At 36.8% G+C, this 27,429-nt stretch overlaps 1 protein-coding gene across 9 annotated transcripts in view; it reads left to right on the top strand.

Annotated features, from left to right (window-relative positions):
- Positions 1–27,429, top strand: part of LOC129764506 (protein split ends) — a 268,076-nt gene that overhangs the window by 6,446 nt on the left and 234,201 nt on the right. For 6 of the 9 annotated variants that reach the window (XM_055763638.1, XM_055763636.1, XM_055763637.1 and 3 more), the window contains exon 1: positions 4,326–5,768. The exons of 1 other annotated variant lie outside the window; for it this stretch is intronic. The gene's annotated coding sequence lies outside the window, so the exon portion shown is untranslated. Of the gene's footprint in view, positions 1–4,324; positions 5,769–27,429 lie in introns of those variants that run through there. 2 more of the 9 variants (XM_055763633.1, XM_055763634.1) reach the window with 2 other exon arrangements.

The following is a 27,429-nucleotide window of genomic DNA, read 5'->3' on the forward strand; positions in this document are numbered from 1 at the left end:
CTCCAATTCATTGTTCCGCATCGCATCGTACCGCACCGGGTTTACTATGTCCTCTACCTTATGAAAATATTCACATACACCAGCAACGGCAAGTTCGCTGTCAGTAAATTCGGTCCAAGAGAATAGTTAACGGAAAGGTGACGGGATATTGTATATGTAGCGCATATTAAGTGCGATTCACGTACAACATCCACGTCACGTTAACATCACGTCACATCACGTTACGTCAAATATTCTCCCATGCAATTCTTATGAAAACATTTACATACACCGGCAACGGAAACTTCGACTTGCCGTTGATGGTGTATGTGAATGCTTCCATAATAATTGCGTGGGAGGATCAGTCTTCCGTGTTTCACAAAAAACACTGCGTCCGGGATAAACATGTCCACGCTACTGTTCGCAGTTTTGTGTTTGAATACAAAACGTGGGCCCTCAAGCTGGGTATCGAATTCTCTACGGAGAAAACTGAAATGGTCGTTTTTTCTAGGAAGCACGAACCCGCCCAATTCCAGCTTCACCTATCCGGCAAAACGATCCAACACTCTATGTTTTTCAAATACCTGGGTGTATATTTTGATTCTAAGTGTACCTGGGGGAGACACATTGCGTATTTGAAACAGAAATGCCAGCAAAGAATCAATTTTCTCCAAACAATTACCGGAACATGGTGGGGTGCCCATCCAGGAGACCTCATTCAGTTGTACAAAACAACGATATTATCAGTGTTAGAATATGGCAGTTTTTGCTTCCGATCAGCTGCCAGGATTCATATTCTCAAGCTGGAGAGAATACAATATCGTTGCTTGCGTATAGCCATGGGGTGTTTGCATTCGACACATACGATGAGTCTCGAAGTTTTGGCAGGAGTACCCCCGCTTACTCTTCGGTTCACAGAATTATCCTACAGATTTCTCATCCGTTGCAAGATCATGAATCCATTGGTGATTGATAACTTCGAAAATCTACTCCAATTGACTCCTCAGTCAAGTTTTATGTCTATATACCATGAGTACCTTACCCACGACGTGCACCCTTCACCAGGCATCTCCAACCAAGTTTGCTTCCCATACTTCTGCAATTCCTCTGTCATTTTTGATCTGTCCATGCGACAAAAAATCCATGGAATCCCAGATCACCTACGCTCCGATTCTATTCCGCCGATCTTTTCGGCAGAATATGGGAAAGTTGGATCTGATAAAATGTTCTTTACTGACGGTTCATTCATAAACGAGTCCACTGGCTTCGGCATCTTCAATAAAAATTCCAGTGCCTCTTTCAAACTCAAAGATCCTTGTTCCGTGTATGTCGCTGAACTGGGTGCGATATATTACGCATTAGGGATCATTGAAACATTGCCCATCGACCACTATTTTATTTTTTCAGACAGTCTCAGCTCAATAGAGGCAATCTGCTCAATGAAGGTTGATAAACGCTCATCTTATTTCCTAACTAGAATAAGACAACTATTGAGTGTTTTGGTCGAAAAATTATTCAAGATTACCTTAGTATGGGTTCCCTCTCATTGCTCGATTCCGGGGAATGAGAAAGCGGACTCGCTAGCTAAGGTGGGCGCTTTAGAAGGCACACTTTTTGAAAGGCAAATTGCTTATAATGAATTTTTCCACATTCCTCGTCAGTATACGCTCGTAAGTTGGCAGCGCATGTGGAGTGGTGATGAGTTTGGTCGTTGGTTACACACGATTATCCCTAAGGTCTCGACGAGTGCATGGTTCAAGGGATTGAATGTAGGTCGTGATTTCATTCGCGTGATATCTCGGCTTATGTGCAATCACAACAACCTAAATGCGCATCTCTATCGCATTGGGCTCGCAGCAAACAATCTTTGTGATTGTGGCGATGGCTACCACGACATCGAGCATGTTGTCTGGTCGTGTATCCGGTTCCATGCTGCTCGCTCTCAGCTCTCTAGAGCACTGAGAGCACAAGGCAGACAATCGGATATCCCCGTCCGGGATATCTTAGGTAGCCGGGATCCTGATCTTCTGCTTCATCTATACCTGTTCCTCAGAAACGCCGATGTCAACGTTTAATGATGTTTCCTTCGTTGTGTCCCCGTTTCATATCCCTCCTATCCGATCGATAAACTTTTACTTAGTCGCGGCAATACATACACACACTCTTTACAGATGCACGGGCCGAAGGTTGTGCAGTCCACTGATTATTCAACAAGAGCCAAAGGTTGTACCGCTCATGACAACTCTACACGAGCTGATGATTGCGCCGCCATTCTATCCTGGATTCCACGAGTCGAGAAAGACGCACCACGCTAGATATGGGGTACAGACTAGGGGGGCGTTGCTGATTAATGGTCAGCTGCATCCCAATAGGAAGTATCCCGTGTCGGGCACACGTACAGAGCATCGAAGACTGCGACGTACCAATTATGAGAACACTTGTAATACTAACCTCGAGTCAACCGCGAGTAATCGGTTACATATTACTAACATAGTCTAAGCAAACATTGTCAAAATATTGAACTCCCGGCCCCGTTAGGCTGACGCCATATGAGCCTTAATAAAATATATATTTTGGATAAAAAAAAAAAAAAACAAACATGATTTTTTCGTACCTATGTTTGAAAATGTGACATGTTTGTATTCGTTGTATGTTTGGACATACGATGTTTAATCCCAATGTTTCACATGATGTTCGAACATGGTGTACAGTTTCTCTTGCATTTTCACCCCAAGCACCGGCAGTGCGTAGAGTAGAAGAAGCGAATCGGACACCACACCACCACCACTCAACGCGTAGTGAGTTGGTATGTTGACATGGAGGAAATGCTTTCCTATCATGACAATGGATGCTTAGTCTAAAATATTGGGCAAATTAAATAAACCTCTTTATCTATTCTGAACAAAATAAACGTCGATTGATATCAGAGTTTTTCACAATTGATATCATTATTTAGTGCACGCATCAATTTATATATTGAATTCATGTAACATTCGCTATTATTAGCTATTTGAACAAGTACTAAAATTGAATAGAGCGTGGCGAAGATGTTTAGTTAACCACAACAAATTTTGATTACAATATTTCTATAATTTTAATCGAATATAAGGTACCACAATTATTCAGCAGTGACATGTTAGGCGTGACGCTAATCACTCGACCACGGGAGCAACCATTTTGGCTGGATCTTTGAATACAAATGGCCAATACTGTTTGATCGCGACGAACGCGACCCGAGCTATAAAACGAGCGAAGAAGAGGAGAAGAAAGGATGATGCAATCGCATGCACACATAGCATATGCAGTGCAGTGTAAGTGTAGCTTTTAGTTTTTTCCTTCATTCAGTTTGTGATAACATCGAGAAATTAATAGTGTGTTTTAGCCGCTGAAATTTCTCTGCTGGTTCTGCTGTGTGCCGCTGAAGGATGCATCTAAGACTAATTTTTGGGTATTTATTTTTTTGGTCAGCATTTGTACGACGTCGCCCGCTGTGCAGTCGGTTCCCCAGACTTTAATTGCCAACATGCACGCAAAAAAATTCTGTTTCTCTGCACGAAACCAAGGATTGTTTAACCAGACTTGCAAAATATGTATGAACTCATGGCCTCTCAGCTCATGTGATTTTTGTAATGCGAATTAAATTTCAAGTTCGTTTCTGTGAAAAAGTATTCTACGAAGAAATGTTTTGGGATGAATAATTTCTTTCCGTGTATGAAAACGAAACGAAAGCAGTGAATGCTGCGACATCGGGTGATATGTTTGTACATGATGTTCTTGAATTATAAACATCGTGTTTGTTTTCACATGTCTATGTTTGTGTATCATTGTTCGTGTTGGGGATAGACACTCAACACTAGCGAGAATCATGTTCGAATTCAAACAAAATCATGGAATTTTCACATTGCGTGGACATGTGTAAGTGTTTTTCGGAAGACTGTGGAGAATAATTGGCGTAACGTTACGTGACGGAACGTGAACGTGACGTGGATGTTGTATGTGAATCGCACTTAACTCCTCCAGATTGATTTGAAATTTATGAAAGATGATGATGATGATGTTGAATTAAAGAGGCTTTACACTTTTCAGTTCATTCGCCTCTAGATTTATGAAAGACGCATTCTAAAACCTTTATAAACATATTTATAACGCTTACTAATTATTGCTCCTAGTGTACATTATTTATGTCGCCGATTTGTGTCCGCCGTCACCGATTATTCAGCCTCGACTGTGCGCTTCAGCTGTCATCATGGTAGCAAACGGCCTGACAGTAATGATTCCACCCCTGACACGGAAAACCGAGCCTCCGTTTGACAGCTCAAACCTCGAGCGGTCATCAACACTGGTATACTGCTTTTCGATCATTAATTAAGCGACTTTCAAAAAGAACGTACGTGTCGCGTCCCGTCTTCGTCCATTCGTTACAAATATAGTTTTTCTTTTCCGCACACAGCTCTCTCGTGCATTGTCGCCGTGTTTACCGTCTTGAATTTTCTTCACGAAAGAGAAAGGAAAAGGCAAAGTGTGTGAAAAACGGAATATGGGAGCAAAAAAGTGTTGAACAAAAGCAGAAGTAGAAATTCCCGTATCAGTGTTGCGTGAATAAACCGCGGTGAGTGCAATATCAAATCAAACGCGGAGCAGAAAGCTGTGTCCTCGAGAAAGGGGAATTGTGATTGTGGCAGGATGCGCGCCGGGGACACGGTGTCGAAGGAAAAATAAGATTATTTCGGTGTCGAGTTTTGGAAGAAAACGAAAGAAACAGGGCGTTCGGTTGAGTGCTGTTGAGAAACGAAAAGTCGTCCCAGTGGGAGAGAGTGAGTGCGAGGAAAAAGATGGCCTTCTGCTGAAGGCAGAAGTTTACTGCTGTATTTTTACTGGATGGTTTGGTTTGAAGCAGTCGAAATCCCGAAATTTGAAAGTGCAAACAAGGAAATCCACTCCCGGGGCAATCGCAAAACAAAAAAAAAAAAAAAGAGGAACCAAACGGTCAGTGAAAGCTAGTGCAACGTTAGTGCGAAAATTGAGTGGCCATATGTGAGCGGAAAATATTCGCTTTTTCCCCCATTTGATTCCCGCTGTGGTTCCAACGGCTTGGGGACATACTGAGACGGTAAAAATTGAATACTTTTCGGTTTCGGTAAGCTTCTGTCGCCGAAAAATAAATTTTACCAAGTGCTCGAAGAAAAATTTCTTCCGTAATATTTGCAACCTGAGCTTTTGCCGAGCAGTGCGGGAGCGGGACACAGTGTGAACCAGAGGGAAAGAGAGCGCACAGCGCCCGAAAGTATTCCGTTGCGCGCTTTCGAAAAGCAGTGCGAAAGAGATAGCACAAACGGGTTCCGTCGGTTTGTTGGCTGTGTGGAAGCGGTCTTCGTTTCAGCGGCGGGCGTCTCTCTTTGTGTGCGTACGTACGTCAAACTTGGAAACGCCACTCGGCGGCGATTTTGCATTTGCTAAAAATGGTGGCACATTTTTGTTCACTCGCGTTGGGAGGTTGTTCCCTGTGATTGTGTGTGTGTGAAGCAAATGTGTGCTTTCGTTTTGCGTTTCTTATCAGTGGTGTAATGGTAGTAGTAGTTGTTTGTGATCTATAGATGTGTATATATTGTAACAGGGCAAAATAAAGTGATAATAATAATACATATTCGATCGGTATCCAACAAAAAACGGCAGGTGCAAAAAAGAAAAACAAAACAACGGCAACAGTAAATTCAACAACAACAACAACAATCCGAGAGTCCAGCGAAAGCAACCGTCAATAGTCGGTTTGGAAGCCTCGAATTCTGAATGTAAGTGAAACAAGCGGTGCACTTTTTTTTCAAACTATCAAAATTATGAATGTTGTCTGCACGATAGAGATAACATATAATTAATTGCATTTTTCAAATGTTTTCAACAGAATATAGAATATCTAATGTTTGGAAAAACTAAATAAAAATCTATTCATATTTACATTTAATAAGCTCTGATGAAATTCAATTCTCATTCTATGAAATTATGCATCACCAAACCAAATTTTAAATCAAGTTTCAAGAGAAGATGGATTACGTTATCTGGCTTGATATTCAGTATTTGCTGAGAAACTCAGCAGATTTTCTCAACTGAAGATTATTACAGAATCAGAATCTAGATTGTATGCAATGCTAATGTTCAGAATAGCTTGCAGAGTGCCTATAACTGTTACGGAGTTAACAGAAAAATAAAAAGCAGTAAAATGTAGAGCACAAGTTATGGGTATAATCGACACTAATTTCCAGAATAAGACGCATTCACAGTTTCGAAATAGACCTCAAAGGAATGAAAGCGCGGACTCGATTATATACAGTGTTTGATTTCTTTTCACTGTATATAATCGAATATTGTATATAATCGTGTCAAAAAAATTTTTTTTTGTTTTTTTTTGCATGTATTTTCCGATTTTGGAAAATAAAAGAGGAATTTGATTTTCGATTCATCCCCTTAAAGTCAGAAAACACCTTTCTCACATGAGAAAAACAAATTTAACCAGATTATCTCAGAAGGTGATAAACGATCATATTTGATGAAAAAAATCCTTCTACGCATATGTTCGAATTTCAACAATGACAGAGTTATAGAACTCTATTTTCGTTTCGGACTCTGTTGCCTCAAACTGGCTATACATTAAAAAGTACGCTACGGAAGACAATTCTGATGCTTTCATTTGAAAGATGATAAAATTTAGTACAGGATCTAGAAGTGGAACAACTAAATTAGTGGATTGGAATAACATTTTGGAAGTGAAAAAACTTTTATAATTTAATAATTTTTAATGTGTTATTATTTTATCCTAAAAATTTATATTAAACTAGATTGTTTCTATCAATTTAATTGAAGTTCTTTAACCACTCTATAATTTGTTCTTTGACGCCCGACTTCTATCTTTCTTAATTTGGCTGCAATATCGATATAAACAATTCCTGGTGATAACTCAAGCAGAATCTTCAAAAATCACAATTTTTACCCCTCTGTACATGTAATAGACACTTAAACTTCACCTTAACGCTGAAAGGTTACATTTCTTCTTGAAATAAGTCATATTTGAAATATATAAAAAAAAAAAATTTTTCAAATTGTATTTAATCGAGTCCAAAATTGTATATAATCAAATTACATATAATCGAGTCTGTATATAATCGTGTCCGACGTGTATTAGAAACGCATGAAATGCCATTGATGTTAAATGAAACGAAAAAGAAATACATATAATGTTTTTCTCAGAAGCTTGTCCGAGTCATCTTCTTCTTGTATGGCGCAAACGATCCCTGTGGAACTTTTGCCGTCTCAACGTATGAATTAACTAGCGTCATCTATTAATACTTGGTTGAGATTTCTTAAGCCAAATAACACGCCTTGAATGTAATCCGAGGGGCAAGCTCTAGAATACGCGTGACCACAGTGCAAGTCGATGGAAATTTCTTTGACGAAAAATCCTGGAACGGAACGAACACCCGGCATAATTATGTGAGACGCTAACCACTCGGCCAGGGGTGCACCATGTCCGAGTCAAAGCCCGAATTTATCCGCCGAATTATTGCTTTCCAAGCACATGATTGAACTGTTATTTGTTACCAAAAGGACGCTGACAAAAAGAGGGTAGGTTTCGAAAAAAAAAGGAATAAACTCCTCTGACATCATTATGTAAAATCTAAATCTTTTCAGTATCCTAATGCTGTGTTCGAATGAAAGAATAATTAATTATACTAGAAAAAAATGAGTAAAAATCAACCCTCTCTCTCCAATTTTATAGCACTTCTTCTAAACCAAATGCATAACTTATCTCAAAGATTCATCCCACCTTTACCCTCTTAAAGAGTGACGTAATTAATGAATAGTTTTTTTTTTAAAGGGAAAGAGTTTCCCCTAGAAAGAAGTGGGTAATATTCAGAACAATAATAAAAAACATAGAAAGTAATATATAGCCTGCTACAACACAGTAAAAAAATATATTGATGAATGTAGGTCCACTTGTGATATCAATAGCTATAGATGGATTTATTCATGAGGACTTTTGACACTTTTGATTACCTCTTCGATTTCTGAATACAGCCATTCCATGCCAAACCGATATAGTGGTTCTCAGATTTTCGTGAAAAAAGCGAATTTTGTTCTTTACCGCAAAACATTAGACCCGTATTTTTCCATTTTTTCATTAGACTGACCATTTCCCTTTTGGGTCCGAAAAATCGACTTTTTCCTTTTTTTTTAAATGACTTTTTCATAACTTGTTAACTACTGGGCCGATTTCGATGATCAACATATCAAATTCAAGGCAATAAATTAGTCTTCTTTAGAAAAATATTTTACTTGCAAAATAAAAAATAATATGGTCTCGGGACCAAGGGCGCTATATTTTTTCTTTTTACATAACATATCCAAAATTTAAAGAGGCCAAATGTTTGTTCTTGAGTTATGATTTTTCAAAATTAACCGATGGTCCGAAAAATCAATTTTTATCCCTTTTTTCCACCACAACAATTCGTAACTTTTGGACTACTGGACCGATACTGATGATTGACATATCAGATCAAAGCCAATGAGCTATTCTTGTTCAGAAAAATATAATACTCGTGAAAAAAAATAATTTTCTTCTCCTAATTATTGGTTGTGATTGTTTTCAAGGTTTACATGATTTCGGTACCAAGTGCACCATATGTTTTACATTTTTTCTCGGCAGCTGAGGTTCTATTTTATCAATAGTCATACCTTTAACAATAATCAGTTTGACTTCAACAACTGCCTGTAGGAACAATACAATTGATTACTCGTGTACTGCAAAAAAAACTTGTAATAAGACTTCCATTGTTTTTCTCGACAATCTCCTGGGTTTGGTCAGCAGCTCTTTTTTGTGGAGTCCGGTGGAATCTCCTTCCTGCATAGCTTGGAGCTTAACTACTTCCTCCATTTCAATAGCCTCCTTTAGCCGGGAATTGGCTCGTGCAAACAATCTGTAAAATGTTCAAAAATAGAGATTGCAGAATAATTGTTTTCTTTTGCGTTAGGTTACTTGTTGGCAGAGTGTCGTTTTTCATCTTTTTTACGTAAAGCTCAGCTTTCTTTCTCTTGTCCTGTTTTTCTACTTCCTTTCGCATTCTCTCCTGCAACATTTCCTCCTGTTGAACTATTTTGTCTTCTTCATGGTAGAATGTGTAGTTGGCTTATGCTTTGTGTGCCTTCATAAATAGATCATTATGGGTTGATACAAGATGCGGGTGGTTCATACAGGATCGTAACACTGATTTCACGGTCATATATGCATTTAACACTGTGCTCTGTGGCCGAGTCGTTTTTTTCAAGAACGTTTATTAATCAGTCTCAACTTACTTATTATCTAACGTTTACAGAGTCAAATTTTGGTATATAATATATATATATATATATATATATATATATATATATATATATATATATATATATATATATATATATATATATATATATATCAAAAATAGCGTCAAAAAACTCGAAAAGTACGGAACCAACTGAGCTCAAACTATGATACAATATACAAAACAACCAAACACTTCTAGGATTGTTGTTACAACATAAAAAAAATAAAAATTCAACTCAACCATGCAACTACCATGGGCCACAGCAAAGCGTCGCAGGGTTCAGCTAGTTTTCTATATAATTAAGACTAACAATTTAATAATAACTAAATCTAACACTAGATTGATTGGATAGGATCAGGATTTTGGACTAGGATGGAGCGAGTGGGGTAGTTCGGTTTGATGAGGATGGAAGGAATCAGTATCATTTCTTTTTAGAAATTGGTAAATAGAAAGCATAAGGTCGCGACTAGTTAGGTTGTCTCTAACCGGTAAGTCAGATTCCTTTACTAGTGCCCTGAGTGAATCCGTTAGATGAGCCCTGGCAGAATGAAAGTTTATACAAGATCAGACCACATGCTCGATGTCATGATAACCACCAGTATTTCCACATTTAAATCTGTACCAGAGGGGTCAAAAATCTTTCTCATCTGTACTTTTTTTTTCCAAAAATCTGTCCCATTGAAAGTATTCGTTGTAGAGAAAAAAATAATTTATTAGCGTTAAAAAATGATCATTTATTTACTACAAATACTAAATTTACATTTGCAAGTCATTCGTGTGTTTGATTATGCTTATATATAGTTTTTGACGTAGGATTACGTCTTTCCGGAACATATTGGGGTACAAATTGAAAACCGAGCACATCGCGAAAATTGTCCAATTTCAAACGTTTATTGCTCAGTCATTTCATGATGGATTGATGAAATTTTTGCGTGAATCAATTTCGGCACTCCATAACAATTTTTTATATTGAATAAAATAATATATATCATTAAACTAACTATCAAACAATTGAAAAATCTCTACCTCTATCCTAACGGAAATACCCACTTCTGATTGGTCGAAATTGACGACACATGCGGCGGTTCCCTAACAGAGACATCAAAACCAAGCTGCCTAGGGGAAATCGGCATTGCAAATACATGAAAGTAGGGGGAGCTTTTGCTCCCGCCGAGATGTGTTCCCAAACAGAGACATCAAAACCAAGCTGCCTGAAATTGTATACGATAGCCGTTGTGTTAACCCTTTCCCGTACAACATAGAGTCTCACTACATATAGTACATATAGTATTGAGTATTGTTAGTCCAATTAAAATTCGCATTGGGTTGAATAAACAATCAGAAAGTAAAAATTATAAAAGAAAATTACCTTTCCGATTTCAAATATATTTTCGCTATATTACAGTAACATGTTTTTACTGATAAGAAAAATTGATAATTCTTAGAATAAGATGAAATGTAAATACATATTAGATATAAGATAGGTTTAAGAATTGAGTGTGATGAGTGTGATTGAGAGTGTGAGTGTGATCATTGTCAACATATCCTCATATCCCCTCCTTTCCCTGAAGAAAATATGTCACCCTTCTAAACTCGAGTAGACCGCGAGTAATCGGTTTCCTATATTATTAACATTAGAATTAAGGAAAAATGTATATATACTAGTAACAATACAGTAAGGAGTTCGGCTCCTTTAAACCTATGTAACTGAGCCTGTAAAAATAAACGATTTAAATAATAAAAAAAAAAATTGATAATTGTGTTCGGTATTAATAATTATCTTATATTACATTGGTGATTTTTTTTTCTTTATTTCATCAATACATATCACAAGAGGCATCTCGTCTAGGATCATAGAGGGCGGTTCTCATCATATCTCGTTCCACTTCGGTATCCTTTATCTGATACGCACCATCCAACGACTGTTTATCATCCTTCTGTCATCATCACCCGTGAACAAACAATACCCAACAACCAAACAAAACGGCCCTTTTCAGGTCCACCTAATCATTATCAAAGAGTTTAACGATGTAATTATCCAGAATCAACAGATAACATAACGGAATCCTACGTCAATTATGCGGTCGTGTCTCGGACACAACCCTCCTGTGACTTTTTTTTTTTCAATCTAGATTGCATACTATAATTTTTTTTTAAATTTTTGAGCTGCCGCCACGAAGTTTGACCAAATCCTGGGATCTCAAAATAGCGTTCATCGTATCGTTGCTGAGCCGATTTCAATGCTTATCATATGATCAGTACAAAATTCCGGGCTATAAAGTTGCTTTTTGCTTGTCGCACTCCAAACACACTGGAGGTGTTGCAATTTATGCAATAGAATCAGTCAAATTCAACACTCTTTCAAACGAAGCTGTTGAAAATAACTGGTTCTTGGCTATTTCAGTTGAAAGAGGCATGCAGATGGGAAATTATGGAATTATATATCATTCCCCCAGTTCTAGTGACCAGCGTTTTCTAGATATTTTGGAAAACTGGTGGGAAAGCATTGTTGATTGCAGTAAGTTAAATATAGTTGCTGGTGATTTTAACATTGACTGGCTTAATGCCCGAAGTTCGAATCAATTGAAACAATTATCACATTACTTTACCTTAAAACAATCTGTTAACGAAGCCACTAGAATATCTAAATATAGTAGAACTCTAATAGATCACGTGTATTCTAATTTTGCCACTGTCCATTCTTCTACACAGGCCAAATTAAAAATAACTGATCATGAGACAATTTTTGTTTACATTGAGAATGGACAGGATGACCGTGACGGAAATAGAATAAAAATTAAAAACTGGAATAGATATTCCAAAGAAGCCATGTCTCAGCTTGTTTCGACAAGCCTGGATTTTGAAGCAATGACGGGACACCTGAATGATAAAGCAGCTGTTCTGACCGATATTCTGAGAGAGTGTACCAATAAATTAGTGGTTGAAAAATATATTGAATTAAACAATTCGAACAGCTGGTACTCTTTTGATCTGCTGCGTCTCAAACGCAAAAGAGATAAAAAGTACAAAAAGTTTATAAAGACTAATTTAGAAAATGATTGGAATAGGTACACCTTCGCGCGGAATATATATTCACAGGTCTTGAAAAGGACTAGAAGTGAATATATACAGAGGAAAATCGATGAACATCAAAATAATAGCAAAGAACTATGGAAATTATTAAAAAAGTTATTAAATTCTAAAAATAGTACACCGCGATCCATAGTTTTCGAAGGGTCAGAAGAACAGTCAGACCAAACTATTGCCGATAAATTCAACAGTTATTTCGTCAATAGTGTTCTGCTGATCAACCAAAGTATTGACTTGGTCAGCGAACCTGACGAAATAATACAGCCGATTAATATCAATTGTAGACTAGATTGTTTTTCACCCATCACTTTTGCTGAGTTAAGAGATATTTGTTTTTCATTGCAAAAATCGGCTGGTATCGATAATGTCAACGCAAAAGTGATACAAGATTGCTTTCATGTCATTGGACACGATCTACTGGACCTAATTAATGAATCTTTACTAACTGGGCACGTGCCAACGGTTTGGAAGGGATCCCTTGTGATTCCGATCCCCATAGTTAATGGGACGGATAAAGCCGAAGAGTACCGCCCTATTAACATGTTGCACACATTAGAAAAAATACTAGAACTTGTTGTGAAAGTCCAGCTGATGCATTTTGTAGATAACAACAATTTGCTAATACCGGAACAGTCGGGATATCGAGAGAGACACTCTTGTGAAACCGCTCTGAATCTGGTGTTAGCAAAATGGAAAGAGAATATCGAAGCGAAAGAGACTATATTTGCGGTATTTCTGGATCTTAAACGCGCTTTTGAAACAATTTCTAGGCCCTTATTGTTACAAACATTGGAGCGCAATGGAATTGTAGGAATGTCGTACAAATGGTTCGAAAGCTATTTGTGCGACAGAACTCAAAAGACTCGTTTTAATGATTCTATTTCCGATCCCATCGGCAACTCACTCGGGGTGCCGCAGGGAAGTGTCTTAGGGCCCATTTTGTTTATTTTATATATAAATGATCTGCGACGGGTTTTACGATATTGTGATATTAATTTGTTCGCGGATGATACTGTCCTGTTCATCGCAGCTAAGGATATAAAAGAAACCGAGGATCACATAAACGAAGATTTGCATTCTCTGGCTCAGTGGCTTAAATTTAAACAATTGAAATTAAATGTTGGCAAAACAAAATACATGCTGATTTCTTCAGTGAACTCCAGTATTGACGTAAATTTTGAAATAGATGGTGAGACATTAGAACGCGTGAATGAAATCAAATACCTAGGAGTTATCATTGATGACAATTTAACCTTCAAGTCTCACATTAATAATGTCATCAAGAAGATTGCCAAGAAATACGGCGTTTTGTGTCGTTTGAAAAAAGAACTGACGGTGAACAGTAAAATTAAATTGTATAAATCATTGATCTCACCGCACATAGACTTTTGCTATGTGGGTGAAGATACCAATAAAAAGATACCAATAACTTTTAATTACAACTGACATTTTTTGTAGCCGATGATAAGACAGTTTTATCATTTAAATTAGAAGCACACCATCCTACGAGAATATTCTGAAATGGTGGAGTGTTGGAATTGACCTATCTGGTCATGGGAACCATTTGAAATTTCAAGAAATTCACGAAAATGGACAAGTCCTAAGGCTAATATTTTTCGGAGGCGATAGAATGTCAATTTTATCATTTGAATTAGAAGCATACTATCCTCCGAGAATATTCTGAGATGGTGGAATGTTGGAATTGACCCATCTGGTCATGGGAACCATTTGAAATTTCAAGAAATTTACGATAATGGACAAGTCCTAAAGCTAATATTTTTTGGAGGCGATAGAATGTCGATTTTATCATTTGAATTAGAAGCATACCATCCTCCGAGAATATTCTGAGATGATGGAGTGTTGGAATTGACCCATCTGGTCATGGGAACCATTTGAAATTTCAAGAAATTTACGATAATGGACAAGTCCTAAGGCTAATATTTTTTGGAGGCGATAGAATGTCAATTTTATCATTTGAATTAGAAGCATACCATCCTCCGAGAATATTCTGAGATGGTGGAATGTTGGAATTGACCCATCTGGTCATGGGAACCATTTGAAATTTCAAGAAATTTACGATAATGGACAAGTCCTAAGGCTAATATTTTTCGGAGGCGATAGAATGTCAATTTTATCATTTGAATTAGAAGCATACTATCCTCCGAGAATATTTTGAGATGGTGGAGTGTTGGAATTGACCCATCTGGTCATGGGAACCATTTGAAATTTCAAGAAATTTACGATAATGGACAAGTCCTAAGGCTAATATTTTTTGGAGGCGATAGAATGTCGATTTTATATTTGAATTAGAAGCATACCATCCTACGAGAATATTCTGAGATGGTGGAGTGTTGGAATTGACCCATCTGGTCATGGGAACCATTTGAAATTTCAAGAAATTTACGATAATGGACAAGTCCTAAGGCTAATATTTTTTGGAGGCGATAGAATGTCGATTTTATCATTTGAATTAGAAGCATACCATCCTACGAGAATATTCTGAGATGGTGGAGTGTTGGAATTGACCCATCTGGTCATGGGAACCATTTTAAATTTCAAGAAATTTACGACAATGGACAAGTCCTAAGGCTAATATTTTTTGGAGGCGATAGAATGTCGATTTTATCATTTGAATTAGAAGCATACCATCCTACGAGAATATTCTGAGATGGTGGAGTGTTGGAATTGACCCATCTGGTCATGGGAACCATTTGAAATTTCAAGAAATTTACGATAATGGACAAGTCCTAAAGCTAATATTTTTTGGAGGCGATAGAATGTCGATTTTATCATTTGAATTAGAAGCATACCATCCTCCGAGAATATTCTGAGATGATGGAGTGTTGGAATTGACCCATCTGGTCATGGGAACCATTTTAAATTTCAAGAAATTTACGATAATGGACAAGTCCTAAGGCTAATATTTTTTGGAGGCGATAGAATGTCGATTTTATCATTTGAATTAGAAGCATACCATCCTACGAGAATATTCTGAGATGGTGGAATGTTGGAATTGACCCATCTGGTCATGGGAACCATTTAAAATTTCAAGAAATTTACGATAATGGACAAGTCCTAAGGCTAATATTTTTTGGAGGCGATAGAATGTCAATTTTATCATTTGAATTAGAAGCATACTATCCTCCGAAAATATTTTGAGATGGTGGAGTGTTGGAATTGACCTATCTGATCATAGGAACCATTTAAAATTTAAAAAAAAATCCACGCGAATGGTTGAGGTTTATGGCAACTATTTTTTGTAGCCGATGGAATGACAATTTTTTCATTTTTGACTTAGACGACAGGATTCTATCTCGTTTCTGAAAGGACTCAAACTGGACAAATAAAAATACTTCAAGTTAAAAGGTAATATAAAAAAATGAGTGGGTTATATCTATGATTTAACCGCAAGGTTCACGTGGAACTACCTTAGCTTAGCAATCATTTGTTTGTATTGATTAAATTCTTGATTGAATGAAACAGTTTCCAAATTCAATTGAGTTCAATATATTTGCTCTGTGAGTGAAAAAATGAACAAATGCCGTGTAAAGTCAATTCATTTATTGTGATTGATTGTTCTTCGTTACAAGTAAATTTAATGACGGACCTTTTACGTTTGGTATGATGACTAGAACAAAATATATGTACGGAAGAATTATCAAACGTTTGATGAACCAGCCTAAGGCTGAAAATCTTTCCAATAAAGACAAAAAAAAATTATCAAACGATTATTTTATTTTACATTTCCCTCTGAAGTTTACATCCCAAAAGTGTACATACTTCTCGAATCTCGAATTTGCTTGAAACTGGGAAGTTCATTCGCTTCTAGTGGCTGCACGATTTTCCCAGGTTCCTATGTTTAGAAGATCATGTTAGGACAGACATATTCCACTCTGCACAAAGGCAAGCGAGGACAAAAGTACTCGCAGTTTGCATTTATTTGCAGAGCCGATTTCCCCAGAAACCTCGGTTTTGAAGTCTGTGTTAGGGAAACACATTTCAATCGGAACAAAAATACCCCCGACTTGCATGAATTCCAAATACCGGTTTCTCCAGGCACCTTGGTTTAGAAATCTCTATTAGGGAACACATTTCGGTGGGAACAAAAGCTCCCCCTACTTTCGTGTGTTCTTTTTCTTCTTTTTGGCTTTAAGAGGGTTTAAACTTTTCAGTTCACTCGCCTCTAGGCTCTTTCGTGTGTTTGCAATGCCGATTTCGCTGCTTGGTTTTAAAATCTGTGTTAGGGAACATTTTTCGATGAGAACAAAAGTACCCCTACTTTCATGTATTTGCAATGCCTATTTCCCCAAGGCTGCTTGGTTTTGATGGCTGTGTTAGGGAAACCGTAAATCGGGCCAATCAAAACGATGCAGTTAGGGCGTTTAGATAACGCCTAATATTTTACAGTTATTCAATTGTTTATCTAATGAAAAACAACATTTTGTTAGTTGCGATAGATGCGTAGAAATATTCCCTATCAAGTAATGCAAACATCTCTCCTATCCAGTACGAAATGTTCGAGCTATAAGCATTCGAAATCTTTCATTTTTTCCTGCATGTTCTGTGTTTCGGTTTTCATTTTACCCTCCATATATTCCGGTTAGACGTAGTCCCACGTCAAAATTTATTGATGAGACTTAAAAATTATATCATTTTAATTTTCGAACATATTTCACATTGTTTTGTAGATGGAATTTTTAGCACCATATTTGGGGCGCATCTACTGCAACACCTCCGTCCACATGATTGACATGACAAAATTAGTGATTTCAAGCTGCTGCAGTATAAACAAATTTTTATTACTGCTGTATTTAGGAGTTTTATTTTGATTTGTTTCCTCTCAGAATCCATGTTTCCTAGCCCGGTCAACGGTTTCTTCAAAAGAAAGTTTTGTGCATATTTAGCTACATATACACCACAGTTGTAGTCGTCGTTTTGCTTGTCGTGCGCAATATTTTTCGAGCCGCTTTGCCAATTGGTTGAATCAAATGGTTGATTTTTAAGTCTCCGAATAGAGCTTACTGCCTTCAAAAATTCTTCTTGTACGTCCTTCAAATATGGGGATGCTGTTTCGAGAGGATCTAAATAAAAAGTTTCTCTATTCATAAAATCAGCAATGAAGAGAACCCAATGGTTCCCTCTTCCAACTTGCTTGGTGGGTGCTTGCCCAGCTCTAACATTCAAAGGAACCACCCATACTCCCGATGTATTGGTTAGAACTGGTAAAACATAATCTCGTTTCCTATCCAATACTTCTTTTAGTTGAGTTGTATCAAACAAGTTTCTCGACATGTAAGTTGATACCAATTTTACGCTTTCGACCTCACATTCTTTTATGGCCACTGCAATTATCGCATCTAAGGTTTCTCCATCCATATATGTATGTGCATCGAGCGTTTGAAGCATTTCTGAGCTTACAATCATACTACTTACTCCTATGCTCTCATATTCTGAAGGAAACTCACCGAAATACCATTTGGTGGTAACTGGAAATTCAAATCCTTTGTCAATGAATTGATGAATAGAGGACAGATTACAGGTAGTTTCTAAATCTTCTTCTAATGATCTTTTTCTGTTGTTATCACTGTTTTCCTTTGAATCTGGGTGCTTCTGTGTTGATTGTTCAAGTTGTGTGTTTAAGCTGTTAGTTTCCTGCTTCTTTTTCTTCTTGAACAAGTGGGTTGAAGCATCTTTTTGAAAGTATGGACTATGCCATTCGTCCTCTATGTCTTCTACGTTTCCGACAAATCTGTCATATTCTGCGATTCTATCATCTTGACGTTTTTTAGCATTACTTATTCCTTTATCAGTAGCGTATATATCTTCAATGTCAAAGTCGGAAAAGTGGAACAGAGATTCAATATACGATTGTATTTTTCGAAGAAAATGTGTTATTCTTTCGTAGAGCTGACCTTTCATAACATTGTGTTTCAATGTTCGGAAGAAGCTTTCAACCCTTGCGTTTGAAATAGTATCCGGATTCGAGTCAATTTGAGATACTATTATATTTGACCACAAACAAACCACAGGCATGTATTTTTTCAAGGCGACATCTTCCAAGAATCCTTTGAAATACAGTGGGTTCTGTGATCCTTGGCTGAGATCATCTCTTTGTTTTAATGTTGTTTCAAATGTTTCTTTTAACAACGCATAAAAAGGCGATCCCAAGAAGATTTTGTCCTCATCTTTTTTTAGAATTTCTGGTTCACCGATGCCAGTATAATCAAATTTACCAGCGCTTTCTGAATCGAAGCTTGTTCTGTCATTAATTTTTGCATCTAGTTCTTTTAGTGATGTCTCAAGCATTCGGTTCTCATTTGCAGATCCAAAAATGCATGTCATAATGATAAACAGATCGATTAAGTCCACTAAGTTTGTAGCACGTACAGCCAATCGCATACAGTCCATGAACTTATGTTTTATGTTGATTGGAGCAGATTTCAAGTCCTTAGAAACTACATTCATGAAATGACTGTAGCATAAATGAATGATAGTGAAATTGAGATTGAGTTCTCTTATGCAAACTTTATAACAATCTCGGATATACTCTGGTAGTGTATGGTGTTGATTATTAAGAGCCCGTATCAATCCACCAATCAGTGACCAGCTCCAATCAACACTAACAATTCTCGCTATTTTATTCAATTTATTCATAGAGCTGCCTGACTCGTACGAAGCACGAAATATATTCAACCAATTGTGGAAGTCTACTGTTTTTTGGCTTTCAGTCACAAAGGTTGTTACGGGTACACTAAAATTTGACCGGTAATTGTATGCGACCAAAACATATATTTGAACACGCTTCTCAGCTTTTGAATATCGTACAACCGATCCAGTACCATCCATGTAGAAAATAGGACTGTAAGTCTTGTTTTTTCTCAGCTCTTTGAACATTTTTGTATTAAAACAAATTACACCAAAGGGCTTTCTAAACACATTTTTGATATAAGATCCGTTATCCTCAGACATTTTTATCAAATCTTGAAAATCATCAATATCCCTGTTAAGCTTCGATTTAGCTTCACTGCTAATTTTTTTCAATACATTTTTGCTGACAATGTCTACCTTCTCGAATGGTTCCCTTTTTTTCTTTTCGTTGATCAACTTAGTTCGTAATTCAAGTGGTTTTTGGAGCTGCAGTTTTTTCATATTTATGTTTCTTTTTACTCCTTTGCAATATGCCGCTTTCAGGTTTTCCCCGTGTATCAGGGTCATAGCGACATTAACATAGACATCGACTTTATATATGTTATCACCATCCGTAACAGAAACAATTTTGAAACGATAAGATCTGCAGGTCTTGTGAGCGCAGACACCATAAAATAGCCAGCCAGATTTGTTGCAATTATGAGAATTTATATTGATTATACAATAGATATTGAATTCTTCATATTTGATTTTTAACAAATCTTCTAAGGCCACTATAAAAGGCCTTCTATGCTTTTGTTGCTTATATTTAGCATCGCCAACCTTGGTTTTGCTTTGCATTATATTATGTTGATCATAATGTTTACACATTTCAATGTTCTTCTTGTTGATGTAAAAAGAACACTCGTAAATTGAAGCACCACTATAAAGTCTTTTTGTGGCAGTTGCCCCACATTCCGCAACCTTGACATTGTATTTGATCCTGTTACTGTTGCCTTTTTCTTTTATCTCTTTTCGTAGGTTTTCAAAGTCCGTTGTATTGAACACAAGTTCAGTTACATCTACATCACTGCTATAAGTAGTATCTTGTGATTTGGTCGATCCTTCAAGATCATTGGTATCAAATGAAACAATCGAGTCTTGCATGTCGTTCGTTGATCTCTCTTGCATTTGACTTACTGATGTTTCAAAAATGCGACATTCAATTTCTGGAGCATTAAGTTCCATTCCTTTCTTACATACTTTTGCAGGAAACTCGACGGATAATGATTTTATTTCGACACGCGATAAATCTGTTCCTTTCAATAAAAATCCGAATGGAGGTTGCTGAAGAATAATACATATTAATACATGAATAATTAATTGGAAATGTCATCTTACTTCGTTATCTTTTCCCGTATTATCAACGCCGTCAAAAGTAGTACTTTGAGAGTCGGCCAATTCCTCGAAATCGTTTGTGTCAAATGATACAAATGATAATGTTCTTGTTTCGACACGTGAAGGAGATGAGTTTGTTTCGGACATATGATCTGTTTTATTTAATAAAAGCTGCTAAATAACAACTATTAATACATGAATTAATAAATAGAAATGTCATCTTACTTCATGAACTCCAACGCAGTCTTGTGGCAAGCAGGCACTTTCATTCTCAAAAGAACATTCTTTGAAATTATCGATCTATAAAAATTTGAAGTTACTGTATGGCGTGACTATTTCAAAGCAATTTGATATTTTACACTTACGTTCTGACTTTCAGCGGCAATTGAATGTTCAATATTCTGCGGAAATGATTTCACATTGAAAATTTCAAAATAGTTTTATTAATTTCAGGAAGCTTATAACAATTATAAGGGTTCTCACCTTTCGTTCTGCACGATACTTCTTATATGTTGGATTACAAGCGAAGTTATTCCTAACTTTTTTTAAGTTAGGTGCGCATTTTTCGTTTAATCCCATTTCTACAAGAATTTCTTTCAGATTCTTAGAATTCAATTCGAATAGCTCATCCAACTCTTCTCTAGCGATCAAATCATTCGCTGCATCCCAACAATTCTGCAAAGTAATCTCAGGAGCAAACCGTTTTACGGATTTTCGATGTTTCATTAGAAGGCTTTTGATTACCTTCATACTAGGATAGTTCGTTTTATCTAATCCCATACGCTCCAAAATTACTTGCATGTTCTTAAAATTTAACTTGAAATCATATTCTAGGCACTTGGTTGAAATTAAACTGTTAACCGCTTCTAAACACATCTCTAAATTAATTTTATAAGAGGATGCCATCTTCACAGTACACATTTCTCAATCCTTATAGTACTCCGGTTGGAAAGGGTCTGACTAAATTTACTGTAGGAAAAAACGACACTAGTTTTCAAAGTCCAAATTTTCACTATAACTTTCTCTAATGGTTTCTAAATACACGTGGTGAATAAAAACTTATAAAGATGGATCATATGCTGCTCTGCTACTTTTATACTCCCTGAAATTGGTGGGGTGTTTGTCCTGTCGGCTTCGCTCGGTTAGCTCGGGTGATATTAGTTTGTTGTGTTGATACTGCTTTCATCTCACTTTCGCACGTCTCTCGGTGATGCGATTGAATGAAAAGGATAGAAATTGTTTCGGCTGGTGTACGGAAAATTAGTGTTCCAAACGAAATGGATCGTCGTGGAATGGATCATGTTCTGCTCTGGTGGGGTATTTGTCCTGTCGGCTTCGCTCGGATAGCTCGGGTGATATTCGTTTGTTGTGTTGATACTGCTTTCATCTCACTTTCGCACGTCTCTGGGTGATGCAATGGAATGACAGGTCATGTCGCAACACGTATGCGCTCGCTCCGCGTGGCGCAAACAGTAGATATTATCGTCTATTACTGCTATTAATCACCTAATATTATTCTATACACTAACTTAACGAACCAAAAAAATAAACACCCTTATTCTTGTTTTCGAACGAACACAAAACGTTCGAAAGAATGCCTCATTCGTATCCTTGGTTTCGTACGAAAGAAATCTATCCGTTCGAACATTCGAACATCGTTCGTTCGAACGAATTGCCCTATCCTCGTTTTCGTACGAAAGTGTTTTTTCATCGGTCAGTCAAACGACACTTTTGAGTAGCGAATCAGATGAAGCGTAGAAGAAAATTTAATCGATGTTTACGTTTTTGTGGTTTATTCAGACGCATAAAATACTCAAATTGATTTTCTCTAATGTTTATTTTAATTAGGGTGGGAAATTTCTATAGAAGCAGATAAAAAATATATAGACATGATTTCTTGATCTGTCGATATTTTCAATTTCGCTGCCGGAGAAAATCGTTTGGTCGTCGAGGATTAAATGAATTGCTGCTCGTTTGTGTTGAACAGGTGAACAATAATGGCTTGAGAGTTTTTAACCTGTCCTCAATTACCATCGCCAAGGTTCGAGCCATACAAATTAATAGTTTAGTTAAACGTTTTGTTTCTGAAAAAAATAATACGTGAAAATTGATGATAATTACTTAGTAGAATATCGACATGCTGAAATTTAAACTGCTTAGCCGGATGATTTTCAATTTTTATCCGTTGAATCCATTCCACGTACCGTGTTTCATCCCTTTTGATTATGAAATGATATTCCTGGTCGACATCTCTTCTTATAATAGGAAACAACGGAAATTATGTGACTGTTGGATTTCGCGTTATGATCATAGGCTTTAGTATCACTAACGCAAATTTCTCCATATTTTCATACCAATTCGTTCAACTTTTCAGACCCATTTATCATTGGGTTCTGGTGGAAACATTCAGAAGCTCTTTTAATAATACATTTAAAGAACATGTAGCAATAGTTTCTATTCATGTTTTTAAAAAGTGAACTCAGGGGTATGAATGCCACACAGAAAAAAGCGCAATTTTTATTATGAATTAATTTTGTCGTAATAAAATTTTTACTGAAGTCATAGATTAATACAAACTGAACCTACCTCAATTTCCATGCATTCGTCGGATTCCAGCTGTATTCCACTTTCAATATCATCACAACTCATCGCAATCGTTTCATTGCCGAACGAAAATTCGCCACGGCGCAACTCCGCCACCGAATATTTTCATTACGATTCGGCGCTAGAGTACGTGCTCCCGTGGCCGAGTGGTTAGCGTCCCACACTATCATGCCGGGGGTTCGGGTTCGATTCCCGTTCTGGTCGGGGGATTTTTCGTGAAAGAAAATTCTTCCGGCTTGCACTGTGGTCACGCGTATTCTAGAGCTTGCCCCTCCAGAGTACATTCAAGGCGTGTTATTCGGCATAGAAATCTCAACCAAGCACTACTAATAAAAATGACGCAAGTAATGCTGCGTTGAGAAGGCAAAAGTTTCACTGGAACGGTAGTGCCATCCAAGAAGAAGAAGAAGCTAGAGTACACAACTTCACTTTGGTGACTTAAGATAATAGCGCTGACTTAGTATTTTTTTTATTTTGCGCTTTTTTATGTCGAAATATTTTTCAGTGTTGATCTTAACGCCTACAGAAAATGTATAGCAGACCAGGAGACAGACACTTCTGTCGTCAAAAATTTCGGCGGTCGACGCCATATTTGAAAATGTCGACGCCGGTTTTTTTCAACAAGAAAAATGGGGCCAACGGCGACCGCCGCTAGCTTATTTTTCTAGTTGACTCGATCGGCTACGGATGTTTTTAGTTCATTCAAGTCTGTTCAGAAGATCGGGACTATCCTGTACCGCCTAGTATGGAAACGACCCCGTGTTAACACTAGATTTACCAGCTATTTATATATACCTATTTCTACCAGCACCAGTCAAAATGACTGGTGTATAAGAAAAAATGAATATTGTGGTTCCAGTCTGTACTATTACTTATCAAATGGCGAAAATAAGTTGAACAATATTAATTGTGATAGATAAATGGACTAATAGACATTGTCAAATAACAAAACACTTAATTGTTTACAGTTTGTTGCTCACAATAGATTTTGCAGTGTATACACTTTCTACATAGACTTTTTTTGCATTTATTGCAAATATTTGTAGTCTTATTGTTATTAAAATATTCTATTTGACACCATTTGCGTACAGAAACAGTGCCATTTGTAGTTGGTATATCAGCTTCGTGTGGTATTTGCCTTGAAGTCTGATATTCTGAAGCAAGTTCTTTTGCTAATTGAAACAGAAAGTCTTCTCGTGAGATATTTTCTCCTGTTATGTTTTGTTCAATATCCAGCTATTTCTTCCGGCTGAAACTAAATTATTGAAAAACAGTTGAAGTGGTCACCTTCTGGAACCTGATTTCCATTCGATCAGTGACATCGACGCCAAAATATGTCTGGTTGCCAATAGAAGCGCGTATCGTTCCAAGCAACGAAGTATTTTGAGATCTTAATTTTAACGCCAAAGGAATACTTGTAAAAAATATCAGTTTTACGCTCCTTCATGGTATACGGTTCAAGAAATTTCATTACGACAAATTTGCATAGGGGGATTGATGCATTTCGAGTCTCGCTTTTTCCTAAATAAGGAAAGCCATTTATCACATATTTCGTCTCTACATCAGACGCCAATTAGAATTTTATGCTAAATTTATGGGGTTTGTTTGGAAAATACTGAGTAAATCTGCATCTGGCCTCCGATGGAAAAAGTTGCTTATCCCCGGTAATATAAGTTCATCCCCTGTTTGAAGCTATTTCCTTCGTACGCCCCACGCGCGCACAATATTGCAAGAGATGCCTTCAATTTTTCTTGTGTAATTGTCCACTTTTTTCCAAAACTCGAGAGGCTTCTAACTCTGTACAAATTCGTATATGTTCCAAAATATGGTTATCAATCAGTAATTGGAACGCACTACTTAGATTCCCGTTCATAATATTTCTTTCAGCATGTGCTGTTGGACCGTGTACATCTTTGAAATTACTATGAACTAGTAATCTACCAGCAACACCTCCTTCTTCAATTCTCGTTCAAATAGTTCCGTCTAAAGCAATTTCAGTTTGCTGATTTGGTACGCTTGATTGGAATTTTTACGCAACCACTGTCGCTTGGCTCATCTATATTGTCATCATCAGGAATTTCCTCATCACTACTCTCGATAATAGCACTGTTATCATCACTTCCTTGAGAATCAATTTTTCTATCTAACAAATCATCGCCGCTGTCGTATAATTCACTTTCCACATCTGAACATTCCAGAGGTATGCTGGTTGCATTTTCTAAATATGCAGAACATTTTCAGGGGCTGACAATTGCTGTCAAAATATGTTGAAATTAAAACGCTCTCATACATTTCTTCATAGAAACATGCACCAGTCAGTTTGACTGGTACTGGTTTAAATGTCAATAACAAAAAAATATATTTGTTAGTAATAAATATTAAGTAACATTAAGTTTATAAAATGTTTTTTCTACTTATAGCTACAAAAGTCATAACATCATTTCGGAAAGCAAATGTAATATGTCGTAGGAATTTTAAATTGAAATTGCACGACCAGTCAAAATGACTGGTCTGGTAAATCTAGTGTTAAATAAGTTGCAAGTGGTTGCTCACGGAAGTTACGAAGGCTAAATTCGCGTTCAGTGGATTCAGTAGTAGATGTATATGTATGACAGAAGTGGAGAAAAAGGAATGAAAATGAACAATCGATCATTACCAGAAGTGATGACAACGCGGTTAGATCCAGGAAAAAATCAATACAGTTTTTTTTTATATAATTACGCCTAATTGATCTACTGATTGTAGGACGTATTCTATTCATTTAAAGTGAATACTCACGGGAAAAAGTATGGCGAAATAAGATTTAAATTAATAACAATTTGCAGAACAAGATATTTTTCTCTAGGCTCAATCTGAGAGGAGAACTTGAATTCCATTACTCAGTGGGTTAGGTATTACCTCTGACTACCAAGGAGTCGCAAAGAAAACCCTATTGTAAGATTTATATCACTTGAAAGCATACGTTTACTTATAATAAAAATACTTCAGCTTCAAGTCGTCTGAACGAGACTGATCTGAGGAGGTTTCTTATTCAGAAAATCGGAACAAAGTCGAATGATTAATATCACTCGATAATAGTCGATTTCAACTTTTTTTTCGTAAATTTAAGCCGGGAGTCTCGAGTCATGGTTAAGAAGTGTTCTCGATGCATCGATTTCGCGAACTGAAAATTAATATCGACTAGCATTTCCGAAAATACTAGACTATCCCATGTTGTAGGTTGCTCAACCGATCAAAAATTCGTTTCCTCATATATTTTCTCAAATATTCTTAATTTTTTAAGCACTTTTTTGTGAGAATATGATGAGATTTTACAATAAAACATGAAACAATATTTTGGAATGGGTTAATCACGTTTTGGAATCGGCGCCTATCCGGCTCGACTAAGAAAATCTAGAACTGGACTATAATATTGATCGGCTAAATTTTAGAGAAACTTAGTTTATTCGACCCAAAAAATTATTTTCTTTTTGAATATTTTTTCATTGACCGATGTAATATTTGGTCCAGAGATGTAAGCTGATTTACATTTAAGCCGCGATTCATTAGCCATCGAAGCAAATTAATTGGTCGACTTAAGCTGACTTTCTTGTTATGAACGATCAATTTTTGAAGCCGCCATTCAAATTCAAAAACGATTATTTTAGCAGTAGATGCCGGTTTGATGACTAATGGAAAGACTCGTGTGTCTAATTAAAATGAAAAAAATGTCATTCCATCGCCTCCAAAAAATATCAGCCTTAGGACTTGTCCATTTTTGTGAATTTCTTGAAATTTCAAATGGTTCCCATGACCAGATGAGTCAATTCCAACACTCCACCATCTCAAAATATTCTCATAGGATGGTATGCTTCTAATTCAAATGATAAAATTGACATTCTATCGCCTCCGAAAAATATTAGCCTTAGGACTTGTCCATTATCGTAAATTTCTTGAAATTTAAAATGGTTCCCATGACCAGATGGGTCAATTCCAACATTCCACCATCTCAGAATATTCTCGGAGGATAGTATGCTTCTAATTCAAATGATAAAATTGACATTCTATCGCCTCCGAAAAATATCAGCCTTAGGACTTGTCCATTATCGTAAATTTCTTGAAATTTAAAATGGTTCCCATGACCAGATGGGTCAATTCCATCACTCCACCATCTCAGAATATTCTCGTAGGATGGTATGCTTCTAATTCAAATGATAAAATCGAAATTCTATCGCCTCCAAAAAATATTAGCCTTAGGACTTGTCCATTATCGTAAATTTCTTGAAATTTAAAATGGTTCCCATGACCAGATGGGTCAATTCCAACACTCCACCATCTCAGAATATTCTCGTAGGATGGTATGCTTCTAATTCAAATGATAAAATCGACATTCTATCGCCTC

Source organism: Toxorhynchites rutilus, chromosome 2, assembly GCF_029784135.1.
Source record: "Toxorhynchites rutilus septentrionalis strain SRP chromosome 2, ASM2978413v1, whole genome shotgun sequence".
NCBI lineage: Eukaryota > Metazoa > Arthropoda > Insecta > Diptera > Culicidae > Toxorhynchites > Toxorhynchites rutilus.